Here is a 21535-nt window from a genome sequence, read left to right as displayed (position 1 = left end):
TTTGTGCTCCATCCGTGAGAGTGATTGGGCCCTCCCCACCTAATGATCCACCCACATCACTGCACTGTCCTAGCAACCAGGACCAAGAGTCTTCGGGGGGCACTATGACCCCAAATTACAGCAGTTTGTGTTCTGGGGCTATGGGTTTTTCTGTCCTCACTCTTTCTGCAAACAAAATATGTGTTGGTCTTCACTGCATGCAAACACCCAACATGCTTAACAGACCTGGCAAACTTCTCCTATGCTGCACGGCTGGGAAAGCACCACCCCCCGAGTTCCTCTGCAATGTGATGACCCCCCGGGCTTTGGGACTGCTGCTAAAGTTATTACTGCACACCTGTTCTTCAGAAGGGAATTTACAGACAGGCCTCACACATCTGGTTTGTAAAACAGACTTTTGGAAGTTTATCAAAGTTTTTGAACAGTCTTAGCCTTGGTGCTGTAGCGGAGGAAGCATCAGGGCTGGAAGGATGTACCCTTCTTACACTCCACAGCAGGCTGGGTGTGGCTTCACGGTGACCTCTTCCTTCCCCCGCTTTCCCCACCACCAAGACGGCCTGTCCAAGCCACTTCCTGACACCAAGCACACTACACCCTGTCAGTGAGGCTTTTTTAGTGACATGGGGTCTCCCGTGTCTCCAAGGTGGGAGGATGAGCTCCAACAGCATCAACTGACAGATGCCACCTCCACTACAGCTGATTCAGCAGCACAGCTCTTAGGAAAACAACTATGGGAAATTAAATGTGTGAGGATTATAATCAAATCAGCAGTGCAGGGTGTCTGGAGAGATGGACCTAGTCTGCCTGATCATTTATACGCCCAGCTCAACTTGCAAAGAGCCATGGTCTAGGCTCTGGCTCCCAGGAAACTATTACCAGGACAGGGTCAAGTTGCAGTTAAGGGCTCTTTGCCCTGCTAGGAATTGCATCTGCTCATTCTCATTATTTCACAATTGCAAGGAACCAGCCCCAGTTCTCCTTCTCGAACATGAAACTTTCCTTCAATGCTGAAACTTCCAATCAGATTGGAGAGCAAAACACAAGTATCAGCAACGAAGGGTCCTGTGGCACCTTACAGACTAACAGAAAAGCGTTAGTCTATAAGGTGCCGCAGGACCCTTCGTTGCTGTTACAGATCCAGACTAACACGGCTACCCCTCCGATACTAAACACAAGTATGGCATCCTGGAGCTCTCTCCAAACAGCACAGCCCCTCCCTTTCAAATAGCGCCTTTGAAGTCACAAAGTCTGCAGTCACATAGGGTCTAAATTAGCTATCACCACTCAAGAGAGCGCTCTTGGAGGCACTGGTTGGGTGTTTACAGGGAAGGGTGTGCAACAGCAGTCAAAAAAACTCAAACAGAATGTTGTGACTCATTAAAAAGGATACATCAGAAGACACAAAATACCATATTGCCTCTACATAAATCCATGGTACGCCCTCATCTTGAATACTACATGCAGTTGTGGTTGCCTCATCTCAAAAAAGATACACTGGAAGTGGAAAAGGTTCCAAAAAGCACAACAAAAAATTATTAGGGCTGTGGAATGGTTGCCATATGAAGAGAGATTACTTAGATGGGGACTTTTCAGCTTGGAAAAGAGATGACTAAGAGGGGATATGATAGGGGTCTATAAAATCATGACTGGTGTGCAGAAAGTAAATTAGGAAAAGTTATTTACTCCTTCCCATAACACAAGAACTAGGGGGTCACCAAATGAAATTAAGAGGCAGCGGGTTTAAAACAATCAAAAGGAACTCTCTCTTTACACAACCCAGAGACAATCTGTGGAAGCCTTGCCAGAGGATGTTGTGAAGGCCAGGACTTTAACAAGATTCAAAAAAAGAAAAAGATATGGAGCATTGAGCAGTGCCACTCCAAGCAGCTAGACACTCCCTGTAACTCTCCCAGTTCAGAAGGGGAGGAAAGGAAGAACCTCTTCAGCTTCAATTCAGCTTCACCTCCGCATCTTATCTCAGGGTCTAACTCCATTAGGGATATTTGCAGTGCCGTAGCTGTAAGTCTTTCTTTGAGCAGGTCTAATGTGCTGCCTGCACGCCAGCAAAATCTCTCAGCTTCCATTGGCCGATTTTTGGCGGGCCACAGACCAATACACGAGCACAGGGATGATGAAGAAGAAGGGAAACTCCTTGGAAATAATCTGGAATTGTCTCCCCATTTCTCTATAACCCACATGACTATAAATGACTCCTACCGTATTGACTTTGAGACACTCCAGAGATGTGTATTTGGCCTTGTTTTTACTTGCATCTTGTGGAGATCTGGTCTCTAGCTCCAGCTCTGCCCTTGGCACTGTACAATACTATGCCCATGACTTCCACCTCTGAGCTTCCGCTTGCCAATAATAGTAGTTAACTACCTCACAGGAGAGTTAACTTGTTTGTGAAGTGCTTTGAGATCCTCTGAAGGAAGGTGTTAGACCAGTTGAGACCTGAAGACCAGAGGCCATATAAAAGCATCAAGAGGCCCACTACTGCGGCAATAGAAAACAGTGCATGCATATCACTCCAGGACCCTGTGTCTGACACCCACTTCCTATTCCTTACAGAATCTGCTCTAAGATCCTGGAGGTAATCTTTAAAGCTTGGGTGAGGCCAATCTCCCTCCAAGTTGCCTCACTGCCTGAAGCTTACCTTGAGTGCTGGGATCACTGAGGGAAGCTGACAGAACCCAGGGGAAACACACGCAGGAGCAGGGGTGAAGAAAGCGTTCCTCATCTGACAGGCTAGTGAAGACAGCTGCTGCACTGGTGAGCCTGCCTCCTTCAGGATATAGCAGAACATTCACCTCTTTGCACAGGCTTCCCCACAGTACAGACACGCAGGGTGCCAGGCCACCCTCTCTCTTATGCAAACCCTTCCCAGAAACCCCCCTCTGCCACCGTTTCTATAAGGAAAGAGCTTTACACACCAATTAAAGAAACAACGAAAAAAAGTCTCTGTCACTCCACACTGTGGGTCCTGTATTCTGGGTCTCTCCTTTAGATTCAGACATTTTCAGTGCAGGACCTGGGTTCTGTGCACTGTAGCAGGGAACACCGTCAGCCCTACACAGATCAGCACTGAATGGCCTGTGGCAGAGTTTCCCTGAAGAAACCAAAGAGCATGATCAGATCCACATAAAGGAATGTCGAAGTCAGAGGTGCAACAAAGACCATGGATCAAGTTACTGCTTTCTAAATAGCACCTCTGTCACCAAGATCCCATGGTGATGGAGCATGGTCGCATGGCAGGGCACTGGACACCTGGATTCAACCCCCTCCTCTCTTGTTCCTCATTTACAGAATGGCAATACCATCACTGCTTTTCTCCTGTCTGGTGTCTGCACACTGGGCCCTGGGATCTTCACTAGCAACTGTGGGAACTACCCTAACACAACCTGCTGTAAAGGAGAGGTATGTTCCCCTGCAGAACAAATGGGTTGCTATGGGGGGGCTGCACCTGGGTCCTACTTGCCTCACTGCTAGTGGTCTAGCAGAATAGAAGATGCTGAGCTGTGTGTCACATCGAGCAGGCATGTTTGCTAATGGAGATGGTGGGAGCAAGTTTGCTACAGGTGCAGAAAACTGGACTAGACGCAGTTCTGGCGCTGCCTTGGCCTGGAGAATGTGGGGTGAGGTTAGTGTTGGTTCAGACAGAGTGAGAAGAAGAGACAACTCTAAAAAAGGGACCTGGCTTTCAGATACAAAGGAAAGAAGGAAACTTCAGGGCATCATTCTGATTGCTCCTGTCCGGCACACTGGCTTCTCCCTTGTGTAGAGACACAGTCTGACTGACCCTGGGCAGCTTGTGCTTGCCAGTTGTGGGAAGGGGTGGTTTTATGTTGCTTGATAAATTGAGCTGGGCCCTCTGTGCTGATGGGGCTCTGGGCCTTTTGTCTCTTGGCTCTCACAGAGGGTGAAGCTTCCCCCTCCCCCCCATCCATCATTCTCTGAGGCAGGGTTAGGCCCCCTGCTCCCTACCGCCAGAGCTTTGTTCAAGGGCTGAATCAACACTTCCTCCCCAAGGAAAGCATAAACCCGAGGGACAAAGGTCAAGTGTGGCCTTCTCAAACTGCACTGTACCACTTAACAGGGCAGAAATGTCAGAACCTTTCCTGGGGCTGGGGAATGCAGGAAAGGCACTTCCCTTACAGAGATAGGAGAGCAGCCCCCACAGACTATAGAAGAGGATGAAGACCAGGGACAGACATCTTTAGCCTTACCAAGAAGCACAGGGCTAGGCAAGAGAGAAGGTAAGAACAATTCAACAATGGAACATTTCCCCTCTAACCTCCAAGCAGGATGTAGTGTTGCAGCCATGAACATAGCCACAGTAACCACCCCCACCACCACCACCCATACACCAGGGATATTGTCTAAAATGAGCCACCATTACTAAACCCAATTCAGCTTCACCACCACATGCTATCTCAGGGTTTAACTCCATTAGGGCTCTTTGCAGTGCTACAGCGGTAAACCTTTCTTTGAGCAGGTGTGATGAATGCAATGCCCTAGCCAGCTTACAACAGCACTCCACCTCTCCCAAGGGTGCTCGCATTCTGCAGAACTCCACCAGCATCAGCTCCAGTCGTCACAATGAGAGCTCAAGTGGGGACTGTGGGGTTATGAAGCCCCTGCCAGCCTTCCTATCAGAGTTGTTTCATGACACCACCTTGTATACTTCCAACCCACACCAGGCGAAATGCATTAATGACCAAGAAGTGGATGCCCCCTGACCTACATGCCCCCACAGGGGTTCCCTGTAAGCTGTGTGCTTGTGTGGCCACTCAGGAGAGACTCAAATCTTGCTCAGCTGATTAGCAGAGTGTCCACAACTAGGGTTTTTGTTTCTACTCGTGGTGCATTCACACATGCCTCAGTGCCCATCAAACTATTCTGCATATAGATGGACTAGAGGGAACATTGCCTACAAAACCCATAAAGCCACTTAGTCACCATGGTCTCTGGGGCACCAAGTTTGGAAGCAAAAGGCTCTGGGTCTCAGAGAATGTCCTTACCAGGATAAGGAAGAGGGCTCCAAGTGAGTGCCTTTGGAGAGTCCTCTAAGACCTAACTTCAGTGGAACTCAGAGGCTCCAAATTGGGCACTTGCTGGTTTGCAGGATCAAGACCTAAGACCATAATTTTTCTGGGGCCAGGAGCATGTTTTCCTAAGTGTCCATACAACCCCCAGCACACTGGACACTATTTCAATAAGTATATACGGTAATTAGTAGTAATCAGGCGACGCAACAGCTCCAGAATTCAAGCAGAGACCAAGTCCTGGTCCCAAGGAGCAAACAGCCCTGCTCAGCCAATCCCTGGGAACACAGATCAGAGTCAAAACTAGCAATAAGTTTCTGATTGTCAATAGCAAGCCAGCTACACTAGACGCATCCCCAGGCCAGGGCTAGAATCTGGCATCTCTTTGACGGGGCAGATTTTATCCGCACCAACGCTCAAGGCATGGAGGGTTCTGTGTGCTTGGAAACCCAGGCAGCCCCCTGGAAGGATGCCAAAGCCCTGCATAGATGGATTGCTCTCTGGACGCCAACTCCATAGGGCTCTGCCATGCTGCTGCTGGAAGTGTGTATTGGAAGAAGACGCAGCTGATGGATCCTTGATTGCACAGTTCCACTGACCTTTTCCCACCACCGTGGAGGGGGCACAACCACAGCAAAGCTATCATACCTGTATGCTCCCCCAGAAGCCTTCCTTGTCCACAGGTTTTTCCTTGATCCTATGCTCCATCCAGCCTGCAGGCATTAAACCACGCCAAGCAGTGGGGACTGTGCAGGGATGTTCTCCCCTTCCCCCCACAAGCCACATTCCATTCACGGAGCTATCCATATTCACCAATTCCCTTTGTGCAGCCCTGGGACCCACCCCTGAAGCCCTCTGCTCCAGCCGCCAGGCCCCTCCATGTGATCCTTTGACTTTCCTTAGTTCCCTCTGTGTCTGAGGCCACCTGCAGCAGCCTGGGATTGTCCCAGCTGCAAGACAGGGGAGCAGTGAGGACAGCAGCTGGACAGCGAGCTCCAGGGAGTTGGTGCCAAACACTCTAGTTCCTTTCATGCCTCTCTCCTTCTAGAGAGTCAAGGCCAAAGGGCAGGGCAGTCCTTGCAGCTGAAGAAGAGGTCATGCCTGCTTCTATCTGTCCTTTCCTGAGGCTACTGTCAGAGGACTAGCTGCTCGAACAAAGGCTGATAAGCCTGCAACCTAGCAAGTTTCATTCCCACAAGACTACCCTCTGCTGCAAGGTTTCTGATGCCATGCAACTGCATAATCCTCATGGAGTGGACTACCCCACTCTCAGACTTCAGGAAAAATGGGAGGGAGCAAGCTCCCACCAAAACATCTCCAGAAGCCCCGGAGAACTGAAAGCAAGCAGGGAGACAAATACAGCAACGGTTGAAAGTATTTTGAGAGCCTCAGGAACTAGACATGGACCCGAGACTCAGTCCCTATTGTAAGTCCAGAATTAACTCCTTTCAAAGGAGAAAAATGTAGGCCAGAGAACCTTTACTGGGCCACACGGTCCTGGCCTTCAATGGAGGTTGCGATCGTTACGTGAGGGGTGGATCTGGCTCAATCTGACTTAGGAGGTCTGAGCTTCGTGCTGAGTGTGCCTCTGGTGCAGCACAGAGGTATCACACTTTGTAAGACCAGGGGACAGCAGTGAGACAGAGCTCCTCATAAGTATTGCCAGAGCATCGGGAGGCTGCAGAGGGAAGTGCGGCCACCTTTTAGATTTTTATGAATAAAGTGCTTCCCACAGCTCCAGCCTCTGCCTGCCTCACAAGGTTGCCAGCATGACTCCTGCCCCTTGTGCTTATAGTGGGAAGAATTTGGGTGTGTCAGGGCCTGCTCTAGCTGAGGGAAGCTCCCTTTCAGACAGTGAAATTACATTTTCACCAGGTCTATATTAGTCCAAGGAATGCACAGTACAACATACGTGATGAATCCCGTAAGGCATTCTTGAGAAGGGTAGCAGAGAACATCAAGATAAAGAAGAAATAATAAGAACAGTGGGCAAAGTCCCAGCACTACAGCGGGGGACAACAGAGATCAATTCCTGTACCATCAATGGAGAAGTGCAAGGATATCCTAGATTATAAATGCTCAAGCGTCAGCTAGGAAACATACAGATAAATGCAGATCAGGGTGGTCCCTCATCTACGCAAAGGGTAATTCCACAACCCAGTGGCAAGACATGACATAGTGTACAACTGTGGGCACAGAAAGGTCAGCAAAATAAGGAGCAGAGGAGCTAGATTTATTTGGGAGAATGGTTAATGCTCTCAGTATGTTCTAATTAAGCAATGCCTAGGAAGCAGCATGTTTATCAATGAAAGGTGTGAACACCCAGCAGGAAAGCAGTGTGATTGGGTCCAACAACTAAAGAACAGAGGACAAATACCAGGAAAATCTGCTGGTGGGAGCTACTAGATTTTGGAATCCTCTTCATATTTGAATCATTTAAAAGCACTACAGGTTGAACCTTTCTAGTCCAGCACCCTCAGGACCTGACTTGGTGCTGAACAAAGAATTTTCCAGACCACAGGAGGTCAGCATTACCAACACTTCCACTGCTTACTGGGCTCTTAGAAGACAGTTACGGGTAAATTACAGCTAAATAACAGCACAGAACACAGAGCCAGGACGGGTGGCTGTAAACAAACTTCTCGGGACCATGGGAAACATAGCCACACCCATGATAAGTGGTCACCCAGGTAATTAAAATCATGCTGAATTATGGATGTTACTGGACGACAGATTTCCGAATTAGAGCGCTACAACCTGTAGTACATCTCCTGCAGGGCACCGTCTTGCCCCGTCCCATGGGTTTTGGCTAACGACCTAAATGGTCTTTGTCCACCTCATTGCCTTTGATTTACAGGCAGCATTGACTCTTCCACAATGCTGTAGCTGTTTGATTTAAAAATGCCTGTTTCCACATTTTTGCAGTCCTGCTCCCTGGGAGGAGGGGCCTCATGGCATTCTCTCTTTGAGGCGTGAAGAGGAATACAACAGTGGAGGGGGAGAACTGCGAAGACAATGGAAGGAGCGGGGTACAGATCCCTCTCTCAGGACAGAGCAGCTTTAACCTCTTGGAAACTCATTGTATTGGGAAACTGCCTGTCTGCCAGGGAGATTGCTGGAAACAATCCACCCCTGAGAGGCTGGCAGAGGAATGCAGAGCTCACAGGCTGAGAGCTTTTGTGAGGATTCTTTTCTGCACACTCTTCTCTGGGTGGCCCTGGGAGCAGCTCCTCTCCCAGCTCTCAGACAGGCCCTGTCCCACGCTGCAGCAGAGAAAAGGGAGGCCATGCTCTGTACAATAGAGTCCAGCACAATGTGCATACACCGAAGACCCCTTTCACATGCACGCACCACAATTTGACCCTAACAAACAAGCAGCAACCCAGGAAACCAACAACTGTAAGCCACTCAGTAAGGAACCCTCAGGCAAAGACATTCTGTCTGCAAGGAACTGGAGCCACATTTAGGACTTTAACTCTTTGCGTTCAAGGCTCACTCCAGCCACACACAGGCTTTTACTTGGACTCCCTTGTAGTTTAGAATGAGGATGCCCAGAGCATAGAAACCTGGTTACACTAAATACACTGAGGCTTTGTCTACACTTTTAAAATTAAAGCACTGCTGCAGCAGCACTTTAAAGTGGAAACGTGGAAAGGGCAGGACTGATGGGAGAGAGGCATGTAAACCACCTCCAGATGGGAGCAGCTAACAGGGCTGGGAGCTGCTTTCCAGCATGGTAATTTGCTATGCTGAAGGGGGGATGGAGGGCTGTTTCATAGCATTGAGCCAGAGAAGTCGCATCTCAGTAAAGTGGCAGTGTAAACTTAGCCTGAGGCTGATGAAGAGGTGGAGGGAGGAAAGGAGTTACCCACTCTTGAGCATCAGGCTACGGCTACACGGTGGGTGCTAGGTTGAAATTGCAATGTTGTGGTGCCTGAAATAGCGCTGCTATTTCAGACGTGCTATTCCAGTTCTGGTACCACTCGTTAATGCTGGTGGCATTAATTCCTGGTCATTTATCATTGTGACTCCTGCCAAAAGCAGAACTTCCCCATCTAACCTGAGTCTGCCACAGCCCATAGCATACCAGAGTTCTGGGCCTCGACTAAGGCTTCTAGGCATTATATACAAATAGTAATAAAGGATGTGTCTAGGGCCAGATGCTGAACAAGAACAAACGCAGTGAGCGATCGAATGGAGACAGTGACAAGAACCCTGGAGTGGTCACTAGCCCATTCCACCACAGGAACAAAAAATGAGCTTCAGACACCCAACAACCCAGCTCAAAGAGTGGCATCTCTTCGCAGAAATGGGATTCACTCATCCCCATTGCTGCCAGAAAATGACGGAGTTGTACCCTGCTCCTGTCCCGCTCAGTCTAGATGCTGGCTCAAAAATGTACTGGATATGGCATTTGAGTAGCACCTCCTCTATATCACTCATTGTCACCGACAGCAACTCCAGGATAATCTGGGACATGAAAAACACTGGAATTACAAACACACAAGCATGAATGCAAAGAACTTCCTAGAGGGATTAAGACACAACAATTACATTAATATTTACAACAACTGCTTCCCTACCTCCAAGCCATGCAAAGGCACAAAGTCTTTCAAAGGCTGGGCCAACTCACTAGGTTACACTAGGCCAGGCGTCTTCTGCCTGTGTCTCTGGAGCCGCATGCAGCTTTTTAAGGTCTTTGTGGCTCCCAGTGCTATAACTGCAAACTAATAAATAAATAAATAAATAAAAACCCCTCCTGATTATTTTTGATAAATGGTGACTGTCTAAAAACCCAACAATGAACAATTCATATCTAACTTGCAAAAGATATGTGATTTCAAAATGTTAGATAACTCCCCATTTAATATGTGTGGTGCACTGTGGGATGCAATACTGTACCTGTGTTTTGATCGGGTTGCTAATAAAGTTTTGATTTTGAAAAGGAAAAAGAAGCTTGAGGCATTCCTGCTGTGAAGGGCAACACACCTTGTAAGAAAGAAAACAAGTATGAAGTAAAAGTGTCAATTAAAATAGGCTCAGGAGTGAAAAATCAGGAAGACAGTGGTACAAACACACACACACATAAAGTGTGAACAGACAGAATATGTAAAAAGTTTGTGAATGTCCTGCAGCAAACATATATCACACTACAAATCATTGTGTGCACGCACTGTTCTTAAAATATGGGTTACAAAAAGTATGGTTTGGTGGTATTTATTAAGGACCGACTCCTAATCACTTGTATTGCAGCTCTTGAATTATTGTTTCTTTTTTTTTTTTGTTTTTTTTACCAAATTTGAAAAACGTGGTTCTTCTTGCTATTTTGGTTGCCAAACCCTGCACTAGAGGTTTGAACTGGGGGCAGCATGTAACATCTCAGGGCTCTGTCCTGAAGTGGCCACAGGACATGCCTGTATGACAGTCCCTATCTACATGCCACTATCCAACTAAAGAACTAAGACCCCAATTGCTTGTGTCAGGAAGGATGAGCTCATGGTCAATGCACTGGGCTAGCACCTAGAACACTGGGTTCAGTTCCTGGCTCTGCTACAGAGTGGCATCTGTCAAACAGGGGATGAAACAAGAAGGAAGGTAAGAACATGTAGTTAGACTGTAAGCTCTGTGGGGCAGGGAATGCCCCTTGCTAAAGATTTCTATAGAACCTAGATCAGTGGGGCCACTGATATGAGTTGGGGGCCACTACAAACAAGTTGCTGCTATGTTACATTATTGTGTTCTGCCAGCATGCAGGTACATGTTCATCTCACACATCTGACTTATGCCACTGTCCTTTCTTGGCGACGGAAGAGTCCATTGTAACAGGCATATCCTGGATATCCAGAGTTCCCCTTAAAAGGCCTTCTCGCTGATCGTACCCAGACAGGCCTGCAGAAAAGGTCTGAACAAGAGCAACTGGATCAGTGTCCTGCACACTAGCCAGGCCTTTGTGCATTGGCCACAGCATCCATATCTGAAACTGCTAACAAATGAGGTGAAGGAATGGTCTGGAATGTGGACCAAGTCTCCTCATGATTTCAGTTTTGATTCCAAAGCAGCTGATGCGGCCTGGCAGGTGATATTCAGCACAGATGTCTGACACCATCACCGAGTGAAACCTCCTCCCTGGTGGGCCAAATTCCTGTCTCCCCAGGCATCCCAGAATTGCTTCAGATCCAAATAAGAAGGGACTCCTCTTCCCAGAGAGTCACTCTGAGCATGCGACCTTAAGAGGTGACCAAATCCAGCAGCTGTCCTAACAAGCTCATAGAAAATGCTGCCCCTTTCCTATGAAGGTAAAGAGTTTCTGCCCCAGATGCTCAGGTTCTAAGGCCCTGGTGAGTCCTTTTCTGTCTCCGGGACCACAAGTGCTGCGTGCCTCTCTCTTCACCAGAGATCCTCCTTGCGGTACGGATGCCCTTTGTCTACTTAGGCCACATAGCTGGGTAGGCTCTCCTCTAGCTGGATCCTTTCCACAGTTTCAGTACAATAAATGGTACTTGGATGGGGGAGCAGAATGGATGTGTGGTGATATGAGCTCCACAGGTCAAGATTTAGAGGACAGATGGTACCAGGACTCTCCTCTGCAGGTGTCAGAGTTAGAGGCACCCCTGAGTCATGATCTCTCTGCATAAATCTCTCTGTGCTTTATTCCCAGCGTGTACATGTAAATGCACTGAATACTTCCCTACGTCTGTCAGTGAGGCCAGTGCTTCATGTTCACACAGGCTACCCTCTTAGTCTTGCTCCCAATAGTTTTAGAATCCGATGAAGTAGCAAAGATTCCCTTCACCCTCAGCTTGCAGCTGGACAAAGACAAGTCACCATAATCTGCAGTCACCTCAGCTTGCAGCAAGCTGCAGCTTCTTTCTCCCAGCCAGCAGAAAGAGACAGAAGTCTCCTGAGACCTGCAGCCTGCCACCGGGAACAGCTTCTTAGACCATGTCCCCTCTAGCCTCTCTCAAGCAAATTATTTTGTTTGTGTGATGGATTATTTTGCTACTCGGTCTCTCTCCTCATCACATTGGAGGTTTCTGGAAATCTCTCCTTGCCTGACGGGCTCCTGGTGAGATGCACAAATACCACTTGCTGTACAGAAAGCATACAGTAACATCCTGATCAATGAGCACGCAGGCAGATGGGGATCCTGGCCTAGGGATGTAGCCGGATGGGGACACTGCATCCTGTTCACTCTCACACCAACTGTGTGAGGTTTGGGTTTATGCACAGCCAGAGAGATCATCGGAATCAAGGCTCCAGTATTTTCACCCACATCTACATCCTGCCTCCTCCCTGGCTAGAATGGAGGCAGTTGGTGCTGCAAAGACCTTTCATGGGGAGGAACATGGAGCAGAACCCTTCCAGAGCTCCTGGGATTAACACAATATGCTCTTCAGCCTTTTGAAATCTGCACTTCCTCGCACCCGTGCTTTCCTCGATTGGGGGAAGGGCCCTACAGATATGTTTTTGCTGTTCTTCTTAATGGGGTGTTGTGTAACACAGAGGGAAGTGAGTGTACTGGGGACCCCAGCTGAGAACAGAGACTTTAATCCTGTGGCCCAGAGAGAATTTGGAAAAAATACCTACATCTGTTGTATTGAATTAGACTCATGGCTCTGATCTGACAGCTGACCCTCTGTTCATCACGCCAAGATAGACCCTCTGCCAAACAGTGCCAGGGTGAATTACCATGACTGACTGCAGAGGGGAAAGGCAGGCAGGAAGAGCTGGAGAAGCAGCATGCTCTGCCTAGCACCCTGGCGAACAGAGAAAGCCAAGCCATAGACAACATCTGAGCAGCCAGTTTGTGCTTTGCACTCTGCCACGTCAGATCCAGACCCAACCCCACCACAGCCTAAGTCCAGGTCTACACTAGACCTCAAAGTCGATTGTTAGACATACAATTCCAGCTACAGCAATTGCGTAGCTGGAATTGACTTATCTGTGATTAACGCACCCAGCCACCCTCACTGAGGGAGGTCAACAGGAGAAACTATCACGTCACCTTCCCTTACTCCTTTTGAGACTGAGGCATACGGGGCGGGGGGGGGGGGCGGGCGTCAATTGTCAACCTGATAGTTCAATTCTGTGCATCCCCACTAGGTGTGCAAAAATCAGACACCAGAAGATCAACCCTGACTGGGTTGACCTTCTGGGTAACCAAGACATACCCTCAAGGTAAAGAACTGTGACCTCTGTGAGCCATGCTGGGCAGTGGAGACAGAAGGGCAAGGGAAAAGGGAGGAACACTACTTGAGGGGAGGAGATGCAGATGTACAGCATGGGAGAGGGGAGGAGAGGGAGCAGGTGTTTCGGAAGCGTACCCACAGAGCTGTGAACCCACGTTTCAGGGACCCCCCTTGCAAAATAACCGTGGATTATGGTAAACCAGCAACAAAAAGTGCCAATGGTGAACAAAGAGTAGAGTAGGAAGCAGTCAGAGGGGCTCCCCACAGGGTAAATCAACAAGGAAATGGGGCGGGGGGAGCTCCATACCCTTCTAAGCCTATGAGACATTTCTGTGCTGCACATCCAGCACTCAATGGGGGCAGATGTCTGCTGACCCTAACTGCAGCAACCCCATCCCTAGAGAAGGACGCAGATGGCAGCTTGCACTTTTAGAAGGGCAAACTCTTAACCTTCCATGTACCTTTCATCCCTAAAGATTTCAAAGCACTTTACAAACCATACGTACAGGGATTATTCACTCACCACTGAAATACAGCTTCTTCTGGGGTGTGGGGTGGCAGCTGTTTTGCAGTGCATAGCAACATTACACAAAAAGCAGGTTGTGAAGGCAAACACCATATCCAGTAGAAACTGCAGCGGGGACTGAACAAAACTACCCAAATGTGGCCAAGACTCTAAGCTTAATACCTAGTCACTTTGGAAATGTGCCAAGGATTCCTGAGTGACCGCAGTCAAGATCTAGATTTAGTCACTCACTCAAAAGACAATGCCTCCAGCAGCACAGAGGGCACCATCCTGGCACACGAGATCAGAGGGGGGAGTGTCTGCTATCGTGCTGCCTGCACTGTATTTTTCAGCACAGCACGCCTTGCACTAGGGTGTTGGGGTCACTACTTTCTCAGACATCGGAGGGGTAGCCGTGTTAGTCTGGATCTGTAACAGCAATGAAGGGTCCTGTGGCACCTTACAGACTAACAGAAAAGTTTTGAGCATGAGCTTTTCGTGAGCACAGACTCACCTCACCCAGCATCTGCTAAGTGAGTCTGTGCTCACGAAAAGCTCATGCTCAAAACTTTTCTGTTAGTCTGTAAGGTGCCACAGGACCCTTCATTGTTGTTACTTTCTCAGAGGAGAGTGCCCCTAATGAGTCACCAGCTCCACCTCCTGAAGCACCTACTTGTTTCTTAGCACAGTATTAAAGTGGCCCAACCCCAAACAGCATGAGATCCAATGAGATGGAAGCATAGGGTGGCTTAATTTGGCTTTTATTTTTTTCCCCCCTCTACCCAAGGGCACTGGAATGCCTATACCAGCTCAGAGAGGTAGCCATGTTTTAATCTGTATCTTCAAAAACAACCAGTAGTCCTGTAGCACCTTATAGACTAACAGATATTTTGGAGCATAAGCTCTCGTGGGCAAAGACCCGCTTCATCAGATGCATGTTCTCTAGCCTAATACTCTGTACCTGACAGTGGCCCGTATTAGATGCTTTACAGATTCTCAGAGTTTAAAGCCAGAAGGGACCATTAGATTATCAGAACTAACCTCCGGTAAAGCACAGGCCATTCATGATGTTTCAGCTAGACACACCTTGGCTAAGCCCAATTACTTCAGAAGAAGCTAACAGAGAGATAGCCGTGTTAGTTTGTATTTTAACAAAACAAACCAGCAGTCATGTAGCACTTTAATAGACTAACAAAATAATTTATTAGGTGATCTGAAGAAGTGGAACTGTCCCACAAAAGCTCATCACCTAATAAATTATTTTGTTCGTCTTGAAAATGCTACATGACCCCTGGTTTGTTTTGTCAGAAGGTGAAAGAAAATGGCAGAGGAAGTCTCCTCCCAGTCCGTCAGAAAAACTGGCCTGTACTGTGAAACAAGAGGATTTATTTTGTTGTGGTCTGTGCTGAATCCTATTTAACATAACTGCAGCTGTTCTCATTAGTCAAGTAAACGTCACTCCTTTTTAATCCTGCTAAACTCTTAGCCTCAGTGCTGTTAGCCTATGGAACTCATTGCTATGAGCTCATTGTGGTATTGTCCTTGGACCAGGCTTAAACTTGTTCCCCGTCATTTATCGTGTCCTTGTTATTGTATCGCAGACAGGAACAACTGATTTACCTTCTTTGTACTGTTCACTATTTTGCAGAGTTCTGTCCTGACAGGTCTATCCTTTCTCTAAATAGCTACAACCGCACCTCAGGTCACAAACATTCCAGGCTCCCACCTAGTCTCATTACCCACTTTAGAAGCCCCCACTCCTCAGTTGCTATAATCCTTCTAAAACAACAAATGTTGAGAATTATAGGACTGGAAAGGATCTCAAGAGGTCATCTAGTCCAGTTCCGTGCACTCCAGCCAGGGCTAAGTATTATCTTCTCGACTACTATCTAGAGAATGCACCACTGAGACTCAGAAGGGGCAATTACAATAGAAACAAATAAAAATTGAATAACCAAACTCTTTCCAGCCCTCACACTATTATCCCAATTCTACAAGGAGCTTCTGGGTCCAAAATTACTGTTCCCACTGTAACCTGTCACCTCCCACTTGTTGGCAATAGCTGCCTGAGCTGGTGTCTCGCCTTCTGTTCTTTAGATTGTCTAAGATCAGATCTGTCAAGCTCAGAGTCCTAGACTTGGGGACAGCCTGGCAACACCAAATGATTTACACCTTACTAACTTTCCTGGTATGCAGCTCCACTGAAACTGTCATGTCTCTCATATCACAACTGCTCTCAGCCCAGGAGGGTGACAAATAAAAGGGGCTCAGGAATATCAGGGCTAACTCAGAGATACATACTTTAGAAGCTGTGTCACTATCTTCTTCCAAAGCCTGGGAACATTGAAATGACACTAGAAGTGATGGATCAGAGAGTAACAAAGAGAGAAGTAGCTGTGTTAGTCTGTATTCTAACAAAACAAAACAGCAATCAGGTTACCCACACCCTTTGTATTTGAAGAAGCAGTAGAACATGAGGACAGGGAAGGGTTAGACACCAATACAGTTAGTATAGTAACTGATTCAGGTTTGTGGTTGGCTGCAGGGCAGAATGGGATTGGTTTCAATTTTCCTGTGGTGAAGAGGCATCCTCTGGTGCTCAGTCCCCTGAGCTTGGCTCCCTCCAAATCCTTGACCCACAATGCTCAAATGGCCTCTTGTGTTGCCCGAAAAACAATGCTTCAGTCTATATTGTCATCTAAAAGAATGACACTGTCCTGTTGGTGGAATATTTTACCACCTATGCATCTGGCTGACTGGATGAAATTCCTTCTTGCTCCCCAAACTAGCCACCAGCCTGCGACTTGAAGTCTGAAGGATAGTTTTAATCCTATTTATTCTATTTATTCACATTTTGAACTTTTAAAAAATCATTACTAAGCCATTTTCCCTCAACAAAATGTGGCAGGGTGACTGTATATTGTGTAACTATGCCTTTTCTAATGCATTTTTAATTTGTTCCACTTGAAACAGGGATTTATGTGAAAGATGATTGTACTGGAACAGTGTGTACTCCTGCTACAGTCACTCTCTTCAAAGTTGGGGGTGAGACACCCAGCATGAATGTCTACCAAGACCAATTCTTCTCGTTCTAAATGAATGTATTACACTGGCTCAAATCAAGCATATGTGGCCCTCTAGTGGTCAAGCTGCTGCAATGGATGTCTCTCCTTGAGATGTGAGATCCTATGATCCTAAGGGGATAATACTACCACATTCTTTTCTTGCCTCACTACTTACACCATCCTTCTGTCTTCTCTCTTGCTGTAGGATAGCATGATAGCAGCAGCAAAAAGATCTCAGATTAAGGATGTTACAAATTGCAGAGTGACTGACTGTTCTGTGTGTCCACTGAAATTAGGACAAGAAATAACCAGATTAATCTTCAGCAAGGGATATTTAAACTAAATAACAAAGACCAACTAACTGTAAGGATAGTTAAGTATCGGCATAGGTTATTGGGCTTGTTGTGGAATCCTTGTCACTGATGGTACTTAGGGATAGGTTAGATAAACATCAGACAGTAATGGTTTTGGTATGGGCCCTCAACACAGAAGAAATTGGTAGATGTTCATGCTCAGTGCCCTACATTCCCAGGATTCTACCACACTGTCATATAGTGTATCAAAAAGAGTACCAAGCCACCAGTGTTGAAAGTAATTTCATTAGATGTTGATTCATTACTGGAAGAATCTCTCATTGTCCCTGCCCCTTAAGGTTTTAAGATCATCATCTGAGTTCTTGCATATTAATACTAGTACGACCTATAGTAACAAAAGGTCCCAAAATGATGAAATACTATTATTCCAGAATTACCCAGGCATCGTTTCATTTTGTTTCATTTTTTAAGAAAAGATGGGAAAGACAGCTGAGAGAATACATATTCAAAGTCTAACGGCAAGGTTTTGCCAAACATTCAAACCTTGCTTAACTGATATTGGTATTATATCTTTCTAATAGACCACACAGCCTTAGAGACCTAGTCACAGACTAGGACCCAATTGGCTAGACACTCCACAAACAGAATAAGAAGGTAGTCCCTGCCCCAAAGTGTTATACTCTTAAGAATAAAGCAAGCTACAAACAGATGGATACATAGATTAGGGACTTGGGGCTCTCAGCCCAAGTAATTGAGGGTCCACCCCATCCCTTCCACCTGCAGTCCTCCCACCAAGTGATCCCAATGAGGGAAAGGGTCTGGAGCCTGGAGACTTGCCCAACCCTGATCTCCCACCTAGCACTGCAGCCAAGGAGCGAGATTGGGGAACTGGGGTCTTGCACAGGTCTACCTACATAATGCTCTGGGGAGCAGCGGAAGCCCCAGTGCCCTGACCCTGCTCTCCAGCAGCAATCAAAACACGGGACAAGACTATAGGCCAATTTCAGTGCTGTGGATGGACAAGAAAGGCTGCATCTCACAGGTACGTTCTTCCATCAAAGTCATCACCAAGGCTCAGTGCTGCTTCCTTTTAGCTAGGTGACTAGCAAACAGCAATTCATGTAGGGGGTCCAAAGGCTAGCTGAGAACAATGAGAGCTCCTATAAATCACAAGCAAAGATACTAAAAAGCTTTACATACTTGTCTAGTAACTTCTGGTGTAAGCAATTGCTGTAGTTGCTACCTAAAGTATCCAGATAGAAAAGATTGAGGATAGGAAGTGATGTGAGACCAGGGATTGGAGGGGACATTGGCCTGAGTGTGGGAAGGGTGCTTGCTGACCACTATAATCACACCTATTGAGGGCAGAAGGTCACCAGGCTAACACAAAGTAAATGGCAGGAAGGAGTTGGGGCCTTTTACAGGAAAGGCTATGAGGAGAACAGGCCTCCACTGATTTCAATAAGTGCCTGAAGATTAGGCCTCTGTGCTAAAGAAGCCATAAGCTTCTAATCTGAGAACCCACTGCTGGTTTTACAGACGTTTCCTCAAAGTGACTACGCAAGTTTCTATAGGCCTCCTGAGCATCTCAGTCACTGGAGATTTTAAAGATCAAGTTAGACAAACATTTCATGAATGATCTAAATCATACTTAGTCTTCTAGCTCTTACGCACATTTTTACTTCATAACAAATGTTATGACCCATTGACAAAGCATGACAATTCAGGCACTGGAAAACAGGATGACTCCACTGGCTGCTATTTGGGGCACAAGGTCATGAAGACCAATTTAAATAATACAGCAGTTTTGAGGTTCCCCTCCCTGCAATTATAAATGTTTGTCTGACAGAATCTGAAATTCAATGAACAGCCACACCACTCTCCAATTTATTTGGAGAACCGTCTCCTGAGTGGGGGGAAGAGAAAGGTCAGGCGTTGGTGACCATACAAACAGCGAGAGATTTTCCTCCAAAGAACTGCCTCCATCCTGCCCTGTCCTACACTCACTCCAAAGTGAGGAAACTATTAGGCCAATTCCAGCTTCTCAATCCCTCACAGTGAACAAAAAAATCTAAGCTCTTGGACCCATTGTTTGATGCCTTACAAAAGCAGCAATGTGCTGCCAAAAGCTCTTCTCTTTAGTGCAGCACCCCAAGACACAGGAACTAGCATAGTCTGTAGCAAAGTCCCTAGAGGGTAAGCACTTGGAAAAGACTAGCTTCAGGTACATTTTTAAAGGAGACTTGTAATCAGGTTTGAAATGAATAACACAATCAGTGTGATAACCCTTTCCATCTTACAGTAAGATTGTAAATGCTTCAGACCAGAGACAATGGCTTCCCATAGAACTGCACAGCACATTAGCGCCCAGAAGCTATGAGGGAGAGAAGGAGGAATAATTTTAAAAAAAGTTTCTAACTGAAAACTCAGATTCTGACGCTGAATTCTGTAGCAAAGGGTGGACTCCACAGCAAATTGAACAAAATCCACTAGGCACTGCTGCTTTCTCTAATAATTTTTCTTCTATAGACCTCAATCACATGCTCAGAGGAAAGATAACAGCAAAGACTCTCCTTGCTTGCTGGAATAATGTCACAGACGGAAGCACAGTAGAGAAGATACAAACAGCACAGACATTTCATCACCAAGAGCTGGAGCTACTATCTGTCACATTGATTGAAACTTGTTTAAATGTGCTACAAACATTACATTAAAGCAACACAAAATCTTAGGAACAGAAGGTACCTTAGAAGGTCATCTAGTACAGTCCCCTGTACTCAAGACTGGACTAAGTGTGATCAAGATAATTTCTGGAAGGTGTTCATCTAACCTACTCTTTAAAATTTCCAGTGACTGGGATTCCATAACCTCACTGGGTAATACATTACAGTACTTCAACCCCAACAGAAAGCAAGTCCTTAAATCCAGCCTAAACCTCCCTAGCAGCAATTTAAGCCCATTGCCTCTTGCCCTAGTCTTAGATGAAAGAAAACAATTTTTCTCCCTCCTCCTTGTAACAATCTTTTATACACTCAGAATCTACCAGACAAAGCAACTCCTCCCTGAACCAGTCTCTCCCTCAGTACTTCTAAAGAAACTCCTGTTGGCTCATAGAATAGTAACAGAGACGGAGCCTATTGGCTCATGAGTGCTTTGTGCTTCTACAAGCCAGACAGACAAAACTTAGGAGGGTGAGAGAATGCTGCAGACAATGGCAGTTCCTAAGCAGCACATTCAAGCCTTCAGCACATCAGGCCAGAAGCTGTGTGCATGGGGAGCCAGAGAGCCTGCAGTATTTCCCCTTGTTCTGCTGCCTGTAGGCACATAGGACAGACCGGTACATGTAGAGCCAGTGAGATATATGCAGAGCTAGAATTTCTCCTGGCCCAGACCCAGTTCCAAACAAAATTCACAGCTGCTTGGATGAAATGAAGTTGCAGACCTGGCAATAGGTCACTGGCACCATTCCGTCTCCATGACATCCGAAGAAACTGGTGAACAAGACAATGGAGATGGCCAGATGACATCACCCCTCCTGCTGCAGAGAGCGGCAGAAGCTTTAGAGCCCGCTTCATGCTAAACTAATTCAGGTTGCTGCTCCATCTCCATCAAGCCCAACTAAACGGGTAGAGTTCCTAAAAGCTCTTGCCTCTGCCTTGACCCTTTCCTATGTGTCACACTAGTCATGGTGCATGTGGCTTACTTGATGTGCTTGTCTGGAAGAGAAATACAGTCACTGCTGGAAATCATTTTGATCATTCCACAAAGGGGTATTCTCAGCTACTTACCCACCTTTGAAGCCCTTATCTAATACTGAGAGTCCCAGATTTATCTGCTTTAAAGGAATACTGTGACTGTATCTCTAGTTCTTCATGGTACCCACCACTGTAGTAACCGAGCTCAGACTTTTTGCACCAGACAAAATGAGAGCTTGCAGGCTGCCAGATGGAGCTCTGTAGTACAACACTACAGCTGGGACTCTGGGACCAACACCTTCTGCTCACACTCTATCCAGCAGCCAGCACTCACTCACAGCTTAAAAGGCAAATACTGGCCGCAGTTAGAGAAGGAGATGCTGATTTCATTACACATTAGGATATCTGCCAGCATGTAGTAGGACATATACAAACTATCAGAGCTATACCTCCCAGAGAAGGGGGAAGAACTCAACCAAAGCCTTTGGGCTGACTCCAAAATACACTTTGACAGCATAGCACCCAGCTATATTGATGTAAGCAGCCCACAAGGCAATTGCCACAGAATCCACTCCCCCCTCAGAATCATTTCATTTATAAAATTATATTTCTAGTTCTTGCAGTTGACAAGGAAAGTCTTCCAAACAAGAACACACTGTCAAACAGAGTGCTGTTAATCAGAGCCTGCAGACAGCCTGAAACAGCTCTCAGAATCATGGTAA

Source organism: Carettochelys insculpta, chromosome 6, assembly GCF_033958435.1.
Source record: "Carettochelys insculpta isolate YL-2023 chromosome 6, ASM3395843v1, whole genome shotgun sequence".
In the NCBI taxonomy this organism is placed as follows: Eukaryota; Metazoa; Chordata; order Testudines; family Carettochelyidae; genus Carettochelys; species Carettochelys insculpta.
The sequence above is the reverse complement of the archived record's forward strand: the minus strand, read 5'-3'. Positions refer to the sequence as shown.